The sequence below is a fragment of the Pinus tabuliformis genome, chromosome 8 (genome assembly GCF_031772625.1).
Source record: "Pinus tabuliformis cultivar Carrire ecotype Pingquan chromosome 8, CPIR1, whole genome shotgun sequence".
NCBI lineage: Eukaryota > Viridiplantae > Streptophyta > Pinopsida > Pinales > Pinaceae > Pinus > Pinus tabuliformis.
Window position 1 is genome coordinate 514624820 of NC_142294.1, and position 17590 is coordinate 514642409.

A 17590-nucleotide genomic window follows, 5' to 3' on the forward strand; every position below is an offset into this window, starting at 1 on the left:
CTTCAATCTGCATACTTTGTGCTCTTGGCCCTTCTTTTCATAGCCTGGAGGTTGTTCAATGTAAACCCCTTCCTTTAACACTCCATTTAGGAATGCTAACTTCACGTCCATTTGGTAAAATTTCCACTTGTTTTGTGCTGCTATGGACAGCATCGTTCTTACGGTTTCCATTCTAGCAACCGGTGTGAAAGTCTCCTCATAGTCTCTTCCATACTGCTTCTTGTATCCCTTGAAAACAAGTCTTGCCTTGTGGCTTTCTATCTTTCCTTTAGCATTACTCTTGGTCTTATAGACCCATTTAACTCCAATGATTTCTTTACCTTTTGGTAGCTCAACCAAATGCCATGTCTTGTTTCTTTCTATGGCATTCATCTCCTCTTCCATAGCTTCTATCCATTTCTTATCTTTAATGGCATCTTCGAAATGAATAGGGTCATTAACATTACAATACAAAGTAAACAAGGAATTCATTCCTTCATCATAAATATCACTTAGATTTCTGAATTTCTTACCTCTTTCATTTGGTGTACAAGTGCTTGAGGACGCACTTGAATTTCCTCCTTGTGGTGTGCTTGGAGAAGCACTCTCATTTCTCCTCAAGGGTGTCTTTTGCTGTCCTTGTGTTGGCGATGCTGTTTGGGGATGTGTTTCAACCAACTATTCATCATTTTTATCATGAGAAAAACATTTTTTAACATTAATTGTTTTCTCTATGCTTCCATCCCAAGCTTCCTCCTCAATGAACTGAACATCTCTGCTCACAAAAAACTTCTTGGTAGATGGGATATACAACCTGTAAGCTTTGGATTCATCACTGTATCCAATGAAGATACATTTCTCCCCTTTGTTGTCCAACTTTCTCCTTAGCTGATTTGGAATGTGTGCATAAGCCACACACCCAAAAACTTTCATGTGGGTGACTCCTTGCTTTCTCCGACTCCATGCTTCTTCCAGCACTTTGTTCATCACTGCTTTTGTAGGACACCTATCCAAAATATATACTGCATAATGTACAGCTTCAGCCCAATAATCATTTGGAAAATGCTTTGCCTTTATCATACTCCTCGCCATATCAATGATGGTCCTATTCTTCCTTTCGGCAACTCCATTTCGTTGTGGGGTGTACCTAGTTGTAAACTGTTTATGGATTCCATTTTCTCTACAAAAACGCAGAAATTCTTTGGAGATATACTCAGCTCCTCTATCAGTTCTCAAAACTTTGATGCGCAACCCACTTTGATTTTCCACAAGTGCTTTGAAATTTCGAAAATTTTCAAACACTTCATTTTTATTCTTTAGAAAATAAACCCAAGTTTTTCTAGTAAAATCATCAATGCATGTTAGAAAATATTGGCAACCTGCTAGTGATGGACTTTGCATGGGTCCACATCAGTCTGAGTGGACAATCTCTAAGGGTGTCTTTGCCCTTATTCTTTTCCCTGATGGAAAACTTTCTCTGTGTTGTTTCCCCAAGATACAACCTTCACAAAGGCTGTCCGGTTTCTCTATCAATGGTAATCCTCTTACCATTCCTTTTCTACTCAGCAAGTTAAGGCCTCCAAAGTTGAGATGTCCAAATCTCAAGTGCCACAACCAATTTTCATCCTTTGGTACGCTTTGGAAAGCCTCTTGGGTCACTACTGCAATTTCCTTATTTTTCAAATATGCCCTTATTCTGAGAGGGAATGTCCTTTTCCTCGCCATCTTCACTTCAGCAATGAATCTTTTGCTGGGTGCTTTATCCATGATGGTGCATACATCATTCACAAAGAAAACATTGTAACCCTTTTGAACAAGCTATCCAATACTCAAGAGGTTACACTTCATTCCAAGAACATAATAAACATCTACTATGGTTTTATTTTCACCTTTCTTTGTAAATATTTTAACTTCTCCTTTACCCATAACAGAAATTTTGCTATCAGTCCCAAGTGTGACTTGTGACTACGCACTTTGATCTAAGACAGAAAACAGGGCTTTGTTCTTGGATCTGGAATTAGTCGTAGGTGAGCTCCCAGATTTCTTATGGAAATAATAGTGAGCTCTCGGAATGGTTCGATCTATGGAAATGGGGTCTGATCCCCAGCGGATAGAACTTCTGGTTAGTTCAGGTTGGATTGATACCACCCACGTCGTATGCCCCACGAACGAGAATATTGCCCACTAGGAACTGCTAGGCCCGATAATACCGCTTGCCTACGTCCTCTGATCTCCTACTGCTTGCCTACTTCTCTTTGGTTGCTTGCTTGGATCTAGTCATACAGTTTCAGACGTCCTTTGATCAAGTGAGTGGCGTTGATATTGTTGCTGGTTGGAGATGAAAGTAGTTTTTGTAGGTGAGCTCCCGGATTGCTTCTGATTCTAGTTTGATACGGTCTTCGCTGTTTGTTTCAGCCATATTACAAGCTGACAATACATTATCTTGGCTGATATTTTCTCTAGTGATATTTGCACTAGATCTATTGTTCATATCATGTTGTTTCTTCTTACATTCATTTGCATAATTCCCATATTTTTTTACAATAATAAGATTAGACATTGGATTTTTCATACCTTTGTCCTTGAGCATGATGATGTCCACTTTGTTGGCTACTGCCTTGGCCTTGGTTCTGATTTGAATTGGTGGCTCTTCCTTGAGCATTTGCTGGATTGTTCCTTCCACCTCTGTTTTGGCTTATGCCTCTTCCTCTCTTGTTTCCTCTACCTTGACCTCTTCCTCTTCCAAAGGACATCTGGGTCTTAAAGGCTTGCTCTAAAGATGAGTTTTCATTTCTACTCAACCTCTGCTCATGTGTTATCAGTGATGCATGAAGTTCATCAGCTGAAAAGTTTGAGAGATCCTTTGTCTCTTCTATGGTGGTGACAATCACATGGAAATTTGAGGGTAGGCTCCTCAATAGTTTTTCCACAATCCTCCTTTCTTCAAGAACTTCTCCATGAGTCCTTATTTCTGTGACCAGACCAATCACATGTGTGAAGAATGAATCAATATTGTCTGACTCCTTCATGCACAGGTTCTCAAAATCTCTCCTCAGCAACTATAGTTTTGTTGTCTTCACTTTCTCCATGCCTTGATAGGCTGTCTTGGGGGTTTGCCATGCTTCTCTGGATGTCTTAGCTGCTACTATCCTTGGAAACACACTCTCATGCACTGCTTGATATAAAAGTACGAGGGCTTTTAAATACTTCTTCTTATAGCTCTTCAGCAGATCTTTCTCTGCCTGAGTTAGATTATTAAACTCATTTTCATCTGCTGGTTCTTTAAAACCATCTTCAACTATTTCCCATAAGTCTTGTGAGGCAAACATGGATCTCATGGTTATTTCCCAATAGTCATAGTTTTTCCAATTAAACTATGGGAGCTAAGTATTAAAAATACCCATGCTAGTGCTGGTACTGGTGCTGGCCATTCTTGCACTATAAACTATGCTTCAAATATACAGTAAAGTATTTAAATAACTGGCTTGAGGAATACCTTGGATTCTTTTGCCTGAGACTTCACACTGCTAGAGAAGCTGCTACAACAAAAGGAACCTTTCTTCAGCTTCTTTGACACCTTCAAAGAGCCTGGATAAGCTATGATACCACTGTTGGGAATTTTTCTGGTAAAATTCCAAAAACAAAATCACAGAACATAACACAATGCTCTGTTTTGAAACACACACAGGATCTTAACAGAGCAGAAACAAAAAAAAATTGTTTTGTGAGCATAACAGAGTTTCACACATGAAAACGAACTTTGCATTCATCAATAAAATAGATGTTGTTACAAACTTCTTCCTTTCTCAAAGGGATTGCACAGGAACACTTCAGTTCCACACAAAAATTACTCTATCTCTTTTTGGAAACTTTACACTGCTATGTGTAAAAATTTCTTACATTTACTGCCAAAAAACAACTTTCTTGTTTCATTCACGCTGCTGCATTACAAAATAAAATTATTTCTCCCAAAGATTCAATGATGTGTAAATTTTTCATTTATGCTGCTGCCTTCTTTTTTCCTTTTTCATCGCACTGTTGTGCATTTAATTGCTTCCATTACATACACAGAACCACCTTAAAAAAATTACTTTTCATATTGTTTTTACTTATGCCCTAAGACAAAACTCGAGTGAATAAAAAACTGTAAAATCAAAATCTTTACCAAGACTTACCAACCCACAGTAAATTACGCTTACTGTTTTACTATTATGGTCCACACTCCAAAATAAATTAATGATGTTAGAAAATATATTGTTTTGAAATATATTGAAGGATTGTGTTGGGTTATGCATTATTACTACCAAGGTGTATGTTCATGGCAATAGTTTTATCCATAAAACTATGCTCTATTTATCCTAATGACATTGAGATAGACATGAATGACAAACGCTTTGCTTGGCAGGGTGTTACAAAATTTCCTTTTATTGATGAAGCTTGCCTACTCACGGAGGTTGACAAGATTGAGTGGACCTTGACAACAGAGGAAATATGTAGAAATAATGTGACGTATGACTTGTTATTTGCGACTGTGAGCCATTCTTTGGCGCCATACGTTTTTTCAATTTATGATCAAGGTAGCCATCTTTCAGGGCAGAAAATACTTGAGTAAATGAAGAAATTGATCCTAGAGCTAGACGGGGATGAATGCTTTCTTTTGACTTTGCGATGGAGAAGCATGCCCCCCATATTCACTACGCCTATCAAAGTGATGGAAAATATCACAAACAATCAAGTTGTTTATCTTATTTACAAGTTCCCACCAACAGAAAAAAAACATTACAAGGCCTCCTAATGGAGTAATAAATCCAAAGAAGTATGTATGTGAGAAATTTGTAAATACACCAACTCTATGGCATGAATATAATGGGAGGAAGGCACATGATCGACAATGGCCACACCATAATGGACCTACCTCAGCTCCTCATCTAGGAAAATATGCTCATCATCTTATTGCAAACAGTCTACAAGTAAGGAACAACAACTCACAGAAGGTAATGCTTTGTGTGAGGCACTCAATGCGCCATGAAGCTCGTATTGGGGGAGGTATACTTGAGATGGATTCTCCTTACGAGGTCAACAAGTCTTATAGTCATAGTTCGTGTCCAAGATGAATTGGTGATCATGGATATCAACATGCGTATCCTTCAGATAGTTGTCAAAAATATAATAGTTGTTAACAGATTTAATGGAGCACTTGATCGATGGCATGAGATAGCGAAGTCAGATGATGATGGATCATGAGAGTGAACCCTTTAACAAAATCCATACATAAGAATTACTCGTATTCATGGTGTTTGTTATGGTGATCCATATTTCTTTCATTAATAAGATGATGACCCGATCCTTGATTAAATGCAATAGATCTTACGCCAAGAAAAGTGCAATTCCAATCCATTTCGGATCTCTAGAAAATCGCACAAGGAAATTTCCAATTCGCTCATCGTGGAGTCATGGAGTGCCAAATCCAGGATCCAGATCTCACCCATCGTCCTTGGATCCACATTAATAGGTTCTAATAAGTATTTTTAATTACTTTTTTGTAAATTTTTGATATTATTAATTCAGATTTTATTTTGGTTGCGGGTGCAAAAATCCTGGCTAGCAGATAAAAAGGAATGTAATTGCGGGATCAAGATTCTTATGGAACGCTGATACTGGGGTCGATCCTTTTCGGCATGATTTCTCTGAATATTCCAGCAGTGCATAACCACCACATGAATATCTCTTTGGCATTGGAAGACAAGGTTGGGATGAGCAAAAATGCAACCATACAATCTTGGAACTCATTTTGAACACGGGACAGTGTGGCTCCATCGCAATCTCTAGCTACAAAATTCATTGAACAATTGGCGATGTAGGTGAAGTGATTTAGCTATAAACCATTAAAACTAATCTACGCAGTCACGTCCAAACAGTGAAGAAATGTCTCCGACTAGTAGCTGGCGTGTAGCAAAAATCAATGTCATACTTGGCATCGACTTTGTAGAAGAAATTCGATAATTCGAGAACAGGATCCACATCAAAAAATGGATCCAAAACTTAGTTTCTAAAGTGAATTTTGTTGCAAATAAGATATATTACATTGCCTTGCTTTAGAGCTCCTTCGCATCTATTTCTGAAGAATTATCTACGGAGACCTGAGATTCGAAAAATCGTTGCACTAGTTCAAGTTTGTAAAACCTCTCTGTCATTTTCTGCGGGGCATTTGAGCAAGATCAGAGTTTTCTGTGGTTTATTTCATTTAGATTGAAGTTTTCAGCACACATTTGGAGCAAGTTTCATCCATGGCTTCCCGTTTGTCGACCCTGCCTTTCTTCGACCAGGTCTTTTGGATCGGAAGATTCAAATTTCGTTACCAAATGAACAGGCAAGAATGGAAGTTTTGAATAGCAAAACATGGAGATATAGATTATGATGCGGTAGTAAAGATGGCTGAGGGATTCAATGGTGCGGATCTTCGAAATGTCAGTCATCCGAGCACAGCGTGATTATGTAATTAATGAGGATTTTATGAGGGTTGATCTCCCTCGAAAAATTAATAATGACATTTCAGGAAAGCCCATTGAAGAAGTAATAGGCCATGAGGATACTTCCCAGGTTCTAGAGCAGATGCGTGTGCCTCCCAGGGATGAGTCTATTCCTGTCATAACCGCTGAAGAGCAAAGTGAAGCGTGAGAAAATAGAAAAAGTGATCAAGGCATGAGATTTATTGCTTTGCCTTTGACTAACACCAGTTGTACTTTTAACCTTGCGTAGCCATCGATCGAAAGATGGAGAGAAGAGAAAGAGACTTAAGACAATCTGGATTGTCCAATGCAGAGTGTGATGTCGGTTCTAGGTTTGTCTCTCTGCATGGCCACTTAACACAAACCTTGCCTGTTAATATGTTTTCAGAAGAAAGCAATATACATTTTGACTGTAATTGTTTTGTACACTTATCACGTATTAGAATGAAAACAAATATAACCTCCTATTCCATGTATTTTAGTTGCTCTAGTTGTTACATAACATAAAACATTCGCCTTATATTACATTCAATTTCTTTCAAAAATTCAAGATAAATGGAAAATTATCGTGTATACTAAGATGAATATGATTAACTTAGGAATAAAATCTTAAAAAACATTAAAAAAAAATCAAAACAAATAAAAAAAAACAAACAATTAAAAATAAAATTCAAAACAATTTAAAACAAAACAAATAAAAAAAAAATCAAAACAATTAAAAGCAAATCAAAATTAATAAATAAAATCAAAACAATTAAAAATAAATAAATAAAAAATTTGCAAATAGACATGTCATAACTCTTGAAAACATTTTATGCTAACCTTCCTTCTTGGAGTTACTACAAAGGAACTAGCACGCAAAGGCAACATGTAACAATTTTCATTTTATTTTATTTTGTTTGTAAGAATTCATAGTCATTCTTGCATTTTATATCTTTCAAAAATCTCTCACAGTTTTCATGCAGGATTTCTACTGAACTTTTACAGGTGCATAGAAGATCGAAGTTCATGCAGATGTGATCTCCATAAATCACATTCATCGTTGAAAGCTTGAAGGAGTTAATTACATATGTCATGACATTTGCCACTATAGAAAAATCTTTTGTGTCATGATATGTTTACCCACACTTCTCCTTCAAAGCCTCATCAATCATCTGTTTTGGAGTCCACTGATTCATTGCCTTATCCATCAAGGCTTCATACATGTCTACTTTTTTCAGTCGCATACATTTTTGCCTACTTTTCAGTTCATCTTTTTGCCTCACGAATAAACCTTCCATCTCTCTACACAGCCTTGTTTTCCTTATCATAAAAACCCTTTGACCGTTACATCTTTTATCCATAGTCCTACCAATAATTTTGTAAGAACTCACGTTGACCGATGTTGGATTCATTAAGGACCACCTTTCAACAAGTCTTCACCCATCGACCTCAGCACCTTATCTGGGATAAAGACTAGAGTCATTATTAGTACCTTCAGTCTTGCATGCCTTAATGGTAAGTCTTCTCACCAATGAACAATGGGAATACATTAATGTCCCTTGTTTGTTGGATCTTACAAGTGGCTTGACATAAACTCATCTATTTGCACTTCGCAAGATGTACATAGGTACCTTGGCATTCATTGACATTAATGGTGAGTTTGCCTTGCATTGGTTAACGACTTTCATCAATGGCCGGTAATCTAATGGCTTCTTTCCATGTTCGACATCGACACATTTATTCACATGGAAATAATTGTGCTACGATATGGGACGACATGATGACTATATGATTCAGTAGCATATTCAACAATATTTTGTACTTTGGAACATAAAGGATCCACATTGATGATTTCATCGATCATGTATGGAACCAAGACATAGATCACATTCTTGTATTCTTCATTCCATGATTCGGCAGTAGGAGCTACATTTTTCTACATATACACAATTGTCCACTTAGGTAAGTAAAGGTATGTTCTTTTCTAGTTTTTTATCATATAATTCCTTTAATACTCAAATTATAATTTTTGGAAAATGCTTCACCGTGTTCATCTTCATACCTCATATTCACATTTCGTTATATATATCACATTCATATTCCATTATCACCTTTTGTATGTCATATATGTCCTTTATTCACATGTCATCCTAACCAACATACTTTTTCCAAACAACTACTATTTCATTATGATTCAAATGTTACATGTTTTACTAATAGTGATCGAAGAATGAATGGTTGATTAAACGTTTTCAATGTCTTTTAATGCAACACAAAAATAAAAAAAGTATTGGTACACAAGGACCAATACTAATGAAATTTTGGTTGTCACACAAGAACCAACCAAAATAATATGTTTCAATCGAACGTTTTTCAGAAAGAACACTTTCCAAAAAGAACAAAATTGTCAAAAAGAAAAATATGTGAAGTTAAAAAAAAAAAAACTATATCAGCCAAAGTTCATATAAAATCAAGACAATGCAAAAGGATTAAATCATGATAAAGTGAATCAATGCAATAGATTGCATGAGGAAATGCAATAACTTAAGTTGGGGGGTATTTCGGGCTGCTAAAATTAACATTCACTGTCACTATATTTTTCACCTTTATCCTCATTTCTTCACCTCATTCCATCACATTATCATTACATAAACCTAAATTATCATTACTACATGAGTCTACATTTACATTTTCCAAAGTTATTAATTTTATGTATTTAGAGTGAATTTATGATTAAAATTTAGAGAAATAACATGTATTTTCTTATACCTAAAAGTGGCTTGAGTTTGATGACATGTTTAGATCATTTCAAAGCTTCCAAAGCACCGTTATGTCGCCTCCCAAGATCAAATTCGAATTTCAAGTCAAAAGGTGGACCATATTCCAAGGAGAAAGATCATGGAGATCCTGATGTGTCATGGGATTTGTATCTAGTATTTAGGGATAAGTTGAGACAAGTATGGATCTAGTATACATTTAAGGGATCTACATTTATTGAGTAGATATCCCTAATTCATGTATAAATAAGAGGAGATTTATTCAAAGGAAAAGAACATTTATCAGTTATTCATTAGCATCAAATTTATGATTGTTCACTCAACATGAATGATATCATTCTCTCCAAATCATGAGTTAGGAGTGTTGTTTGATTCTTAAGGTGTGATAGTTGTTCATGTGTTCTCAGTGAGGAATGGAAGGATCCCCATACCAAGATAAGTACACTTTATTGTAGAGTAATGTTCATAGTTGTGAATGTACTAATTTTAATTTTGGATGTTCATCTTATTTCTTTGTTGTAAATACTTGTAGATAAGTTTAGTATGAATTCATGTGATGACCATGTTTTGTTGTGCGAAGATTGATGTCCTTTTAGTAGCTAGTTTTTATGTGATAAAGACAACTAGGAACTCCTAAGGTAGGAACCCCTTCTCCGTGAGATAGACTAAACTGAAACAAGATTTACTTTCTTATATGCTTTCCTAGATTATATTTATGTGAAGATTCATTTCCTTTCAGTAGCTAGCTTTTATGTGAGAAGGACAAATAGGTCCTCCTAAGTTAGGAGACTCTTCTCCATGAGCTAAAAATTGAACTGAAAACAATGTTTACATTCTTTCATTTATATGCTTTCTTTCCTGCTTTCTTAGATGTTTGGCAATGTTATTATGGAAAGATTGTAGAAGGACAACCAAGAATATTGAACAAGAGACTCTTCTCTATCTTCTAAAGTAAACTAATTCCACTGGTCAAACTTTTTTATGCCTTCATAAAATAGATCTGATACTTTTCTTTTCAAAATAGTTTAGATTTGTAATATGCATTTCCATTCTAAAAAAACTTCCTACACCAGTTTCATCTAAGGTTCCATATATTTTGGTTTTCTTCTATGTTTACGAAACCCTCGGGTTGACAAATTAAATGACAGGGATTTAGTATACAATTAGATCACCCTAAAACACCCATTTCAATGTTATGCCAAATGTTGTTTGTTATATATATATATATATATATATATATATAAATTGGATCCTTTGTATCTTAACCATAATGGTGTATGGTTAAAAAAAAGTTTAATATTTCTTGGGTTTTTGTGTTGGGTGTGGAGCCTGATTATCTTCTGTATTCAAAGGTTTCAGTTGGATGTATACCACAAGAACACTATACACCCCTCCACACGGGGGGGTACAAGGGGGACTTGTCCCCCCCACGGGGGTCCACGGGGTAAATCCCCCCCTGGATGGGGGGTCCAGAGTCCAGCAGTCCCCCAGCGGGGGTTCGAGGGCAATGCCCTTGAAGCTAAAAATAGATGTTAAAATGCCTTATAAAAGTCTAGTAATTTCTAGTCAATCTGGGTCGTTCATTGGGTGGATGATCTGACGGTAGAAGTTATGTTTAATTTAGGTTATTTTTCCCTAGAAGGAAACCCCTCACTATATATGAGGGAATCATATTGCATCTATACATATCCATATTCTGAGTGAGGAAGAGAGAGGAGATTGAGAGCGAAGAGGGTGTTACAACGAATTTGATGTAGGTTGTATCTCTTCATTTTGCTGGATAATATAAAAGGAAGGACTAATTGTTTCTCCGTGGATGTAGCCCAAACTGGGTGAACCACGTATATCTGTGTCCCTCTTGTTTTATGTGTTTTCTGTGTTTATATTTCTGCAATATTTTATATATTTCATTGCTCCGTAATATATAATTTTCTAACAACTGGTATCAGAGTTGAAGGTATATTTGGCTGATAAACTGATAGGAGAGAAGGGTTTCTGGTTCGAGTGGGAGAAATGGTGGAAGATGGTAGGTTTAGGGTCGAAAAATTCAATGGCCAAAACTACCAACTGTGGAAGATGCAGATGGAAGATTATCTGTATCAGAGAGATCTGTAGCTACCATTGAGTAGAAAGACAAAGAAGCCGACGAGTATGACATACACAGAATGGGATATTCTGGACAGAAAGGCACTTATAACAATACGGCTATGCGTAGCAGCATCGATCGTGTTTCATATTTCAAAGGAAATGACAACACAAGGTCTAATGTCATCATTGACCAAACTATATGAAAAACCCTCGGTCTTAAATAAGGTATTTCTTATGAAGCATTTATTTAATATGAAGATGTCAAAAGGTCGATCTCTTGTAGATCATTTAAATGATTTTAATACAGTTACAAGTCAGTTAAGTTCTGTAGGGGTAAATTTTGATGATGAAGTTAGGGCTCTGTTATTTTTGTGCTCATTGCCAAAAGGTTGGAATGGTTTAGTTATGGCCATTTTTAACTCTGTCTCTAGATATAGTACTGTAAAGTTTGATGATGTTGTCGGTGCAATCCTTAGTGAGGAAATGCGACAAAAAAGCTCCGGTGAGACATCAGGTAATGCTTTGACTACAGAGACTAGGGGAAGAAAAATGGAAAGAGGAAAGAGCTCTAGATATCACAGTAAGTCAAGAAAAGATAGATCCAAGTCTAGATCAGGGATAGTGTGCTGGAAATGCAGGAAGAAAGGACACCTGAAGAAAGACTGCAAGTCTCGGAAGGGAAAAGAAGGATACGCGCAACAAGAAACTAATCATGAAGTGAATGTAACAGGTGATGTGTTGCAAGATTCATTTATTCTTTCATTAGAAGATATTATTGATGCCTGGGTGGTAGATTCAGGGGTCTCATTCCATGCCACACTTGATAAGAAACATTTTCATGATTATGTTCAAGGAGATTTTGGACAAGTTTCATTGGGTGATGATAAACCTTGTAAAATCGTTGGAATGGGTACAGTTTTCATAAAACAGCAAAATGAAAATCAATGGCTATTGAAGAAGGTAAGACATGTTCTAGATCTGAAGAAAAATCTGATTTCAACAGGGCAGTTGGAAGGTGAAGGCTGCGTAAGTACTTTCACAGATAAAACCTGGAAGGTAACTAAAGGATCCCTGGTAATAGCAAAAGGAGAAAAGGTTGGTACATTGTATTTATGCAATGGTATTTCTAATTATGTTAATGCTTTAACATCTACAAGAGAAGATACGGCATTGTGGCATCATAGGCTCAGGCACATGAGTGAAAAGGGGATGTAGATTCTTCACTCAAGAAATTTGTTGCCAGGTTTGAAGCATGTTGATTTAAAATTTTGTGAGAATTGTGTTTATGGAAAACAGAAGAGAGTCAGATTCCTTAGAGTTGGGAAAGAAAAGAAGATCAAAAAATTAGAGCTTGTGCATACAGATGTATGGGGACCTTCTCAGGTATCATCTCTTGGTGGCTCTCATTATTATGTTACTTTTATTGATGATGTAACCATAAAAACCTGGATTTATTGTATTCGAAATAAATCTGACGTGTTTGATACTTTCAAGAAATGGAAAGCTTTGGTTGAAAATGAGACAGGGAAAAGGTTGAAGTGTCTCAGATCAGATAATGGAGGTGAATATTGTAGCAAAGAGTTTGATAGGTACTATTCAGAGAATGGAATTCGTAGAGAGAAGACAGTTCCAGGAACACCACAAGAAAATGGTGTGTCAGAAAGGATGGACAATCATGGAGCGTGCAAGGTGCATGAGATTGCATGTAGGATTGCCTTTACAATTTTGGGCAGATGCTGTAGATACTATTGTTTATCTAATAAACAGAGGGCCCTCAAGTTCCTTGGATGGCAGTATTCCAAAGGAGGCATGGACAGGTAAAAAGGTAAACTACTCATTTTTAAAGACTTTTGGTTGTGAAGCATTTGTCCACATTAATAAATAAAATAGAACAAAGCTTGTGGAAAAATAAAAAAAAATGTACCTTTATTGGATATGGTGTTAATGATTTTGGTTATCGCTTATATGATTATGAAAATCACAAAATCATTAAGAGAAGAGATGAAATATTCAATGAAAAGGTCTTGTATAAGAAACAATTGCGGGAAAAGAAACAAAAAAAAGAAAACAGAGAATACATAGTGCTTGACGATATGAGAGGAAAAGTGACAGTGCCTGAAAATCATAATGATCAATAGCTAGAACAACAACCACAACAGCAACAAGCACCTCAAACACCTGAAAGTGGTGTTAGCATATCTACCCGGATAAGTAGACCCCCTAAACGATACTCTCCTTCATTATATTATGCATTGTTGACTGATTCTAGTGAACCAGAATGTTATGAAGAAGCAGTGCAGGTAGAAACCAGGAATAAGTGGGAGCAAGCCATGAAAGAAGAGATGGACTCCTTAGCACATAACCAGACTTGGGACTTAGTCAAGTTGCCTGCAGGTAAAACAACATTGCAGAATAAATGGGTTTATAGGCTGAAGGAAGAAGATGGAGGAAAACAGAGGTACAAAGCTAGACTTGTGGTGAAGGGGTTTGCACAGAAGAAAGGTATTGATTTTGATGTAATATTTTCTCCTGTTGCTAAAATGACTTCAATCAAAACTATTTTAAGTCTAGTAGTAGCTGAATATTTGCATCTTGAGCAATTAGATGTAAAGACAGCCTTTCTCCATGGGGATTTGGAGGAAGAGATATATATGCAGCAACCACAAGGACATGAGGTAAAAGGGAGGGAGAAAATAATGTGTAGGTTAAAGAAGACATTGTATGGCTTAAAACAAGATCCAAGGCAGTGGTATCTAAAATTTGACAGGTTCATGTCTGAACAAGGTTGTACCAAGTGTCACTCTTATCATTATGTTTATATCAAAAGGAAAAATGATAGCAGCAATATTATATTGTTATTGTATGTAGATTACAATCTTGTTGTAGGTTCTAACATGCAGGAAATAAATGCGCTCAAAAGGAAATTGGAAAACTCATTTGCAATGAAGGATTTGGGTGTTGTAAAACAAATCCTTGGTATGAGAATAACTACAGACAGGAAGAATCACAAATTAACATTGTCTCAAAGTGAGTACATAGAAAAGGTGTTGAAAAGTTTTAACATGCAGAATGCAAAACTAGTTAGTATACCTTTGGCTAGCCATTTCAAATTAAGTAAGGAGGCGTGTCCCAAGACTCAGGAAGAAATGGCTCATATGTCTAAAGTTCCATATGCCTCAGCAGTTGGAAGCTTAATGTATGCAATGGTCTACACAAGGCCTGATATTTCACATGCAGTGGGAATTGTAAGCAGGTACATGAACAATTCAGGAAAAGAACATTGGATGGCGATGAAGTGGATTCTCAAGTATTTGACAACAAATCAAGCATTATTCTTTGGTGGTTCAAACATTGCTCTACAGGGATATGTTGATGCAAATATGGCAAGTGATAGACATAATAGGAGGAGCACAGCAGGGTATGTGTTTACTGTAGGTGGAACAACTGTCAGTTGGGTTTCAAAAATCCAAAGTGTTGTTGCACTTTCAACAACAGAAGTAGAGTATGTTGTTGTTACAGAGGAAGGTAAAGAAATGATTTGGTTACAAAGGTTTTTGGATGAATTGGAAAGAAGCAGGAATTGGGCAGGTTATACAGTGACAGCCAAAGTGCCATACATCTTGCAAAGAACTCTGCATTTCATTCCAAGACTAAAAATATATAGCTCAAGTACCATTTCATATGGTCAGCATTGGAAGATTGACAGTTGAAGCTGGAAAAGATACACACTAGCCAAAATCCTGCAGATATGTTAACAAAAGTTGTAACCAGGGAGAAAATGAGAATCTACTCAGTTTCAATTGGTCTTCAAGTATGATGAAGAAGATGAAAATTAGCCAGGTCCAAAGTGGAGTCATTGTCTAGCAAATGAACTAGCGGTGGAGTTGTTATAATCAGTCTCCAAGTGGGAGATTGTTGGGTGTGGATCCTGATTATCTTCTGTATCCAAAGGTTTCAACCGGATGTATACCCTAAGAAGACTGTGCACCCCTCCACGTGGGGGGTACAGGGGGGACTTGTCCCCCTCCACGGGGGTCCAACGGGGTAAATCCCCCCCACCTAGGGGGTCCAGGGGCCAATGGTCCCATAGCGAGGGTTCGGATGCAGTGCCCCCAAAGCTAAAAATAGATGCAAAAGTTCCTTGTAAAAGTCTAGTAATTTCTAGTAAATCTCGGTTGTTCATTGGGCGGAGGATCTGATAGTAGAAGTTATGTTTAATTTAGGGTTTTTTTCCCTAGTAGGCAATCCCTCACTATATATGCGGGAATTATATTGCCTCTATGCATATCTGTATTCTAAGTGAGGAAGAGAGAGGAGATTGACAACGAAGAGGGTGCTACAGCAGATCTGTTGTAGGTTGTATCACATCAGTTTATTGGATAATATAAAAGGAAGGACTGGTTCTTTCTCCGTGGATGTAGCCCAAACTGGGTGAACCACGTATATCTGTGTCTCTCTTGTTTTATGCATTTTCTGTGTTTATATTTCTACAATATTTTATGTGTTTCATTGCTCCGTAATATATAATTTTCTAACATTTTTTTTTTGGAGTTTTAGTATATAACCGATATATATGGCAAACACTTTTTAATGGTTGGTTTTATTTTATTTTTAATGTATGTTTTGTTTTTATATGGTTAATTTAATAACCATTTTTTTGTATTTTTTTGTTGTTGTTTTTTATGGAATTTAATATTATACTTTTTTTTTTACAGTGGATGAGCACCAAGTGTCAATGGCTGATTGGCCATTTTGTCCACATTCCTGCAGGTCCCACTTAGCTTGTTGAATGGGATGCCATGTGGCACATTGTGGGTCCCCCATTTTTCTTATCATGTCAAACTTCAAACTGCAATAATTTTCTCATAAAAACTTAGATTCCAGTCTTGTCTGCATCGTTTGAAAGCTTGCGACAATATCTTCAATCTGCCCTTAGTTTTACTACAACCCAATAACTTTTATTTTTGAGATTTTCCAATGCCACCTTTGATTTTTTAGCCTTTCTGGAGTGACCTGGATCATTCTTCCCCATCGAGGAAATTTTGTTCCTCCAAAAGCATGAACATAATCTACATTCTATTGTACTCTCTCGTATACACAACAAGTGCCCTAATAGACCACACTTCCTTCTCCTTCACCTTTGCTCTTCGAAGCCATAAGTGATGAACCAACACTTGTACCCTATGTAAACTAGTAGTACATTTTTGCAAAATACATGTTCAAATTCAAGACATATCATGACCCAAAAAATCCACATACTTTCTAAGACTTTATAACATATTGTTTCCTCAAGTTTACATCAGAATCATAACAAAAACCAATACCGCAACTATCCACAAAAAATGGTCAAACAATTGATCATGTTGCTTCCATAAGTGATGGAAAACACATCATCACTTTTACAGTCATTTCAAATCATGTTATTTACAAAATGCAACCATGGCAAGTTGCTATCTCTAATAAAACTATCTCTCACTCAATAAAGTGAATAGGTCATCTCCTTGTGGCTAATTTTCTTGTTTAACATCTTCACTAGTTACACCCTAGGATTCACTAGGGGAGCAATACCATACACATGCATTCATACTGGGTGATATATATTTAGGAAAAATGACATAATATATTGAGCATATAGTAGGCAGTAAAGGGATTTTATATTGGTAGTTAAAAGAAAGGAGCTAAAATTTAATGAAAAACATTAAGGGGTACAAAACATGCTAATGAAAAAATGGATACCTAAAATATATAGTGAAAGTAGGGGTTTTCTTAGTTGGGAAGGTGTATTTGGTTTTCATTGGTAGGGGGTTAAATAATCTGAATTTAGAGGCATTTCTCAATATGTAACCAAACTAGGGGTATTGTTTAGTATGCCACGAACGTACATTGAGTGAAGCCCCTATGACCAACTAATTCCTTCATAGGTGCTTTCTCGGCATGGAGTAGTTGAAATGTAGATCTATGATTTCCATCTCTATTACAATGGCTGCAAAAATTCTTCTTCCTCCAGACCTGCTTAACCTACTTTCTTGCCTGCTATGGAGAAGGCCTTTCACATCTTGTCCTCTTTCGTGTGGTCATTATTTTCCAACACTTGGAAACAACATGTTTATACAAACCACGAAAACAACATGGTTTTCTATGCCACAGGTTTTGTTTAACAATCTGCCTATAATCAAAAGGAACATTAGAATTACTAGACCTCTTACACCTTGCTTGGTAGTCTCTAGTACATGCCTAGTAATGAGATCTTGCCTT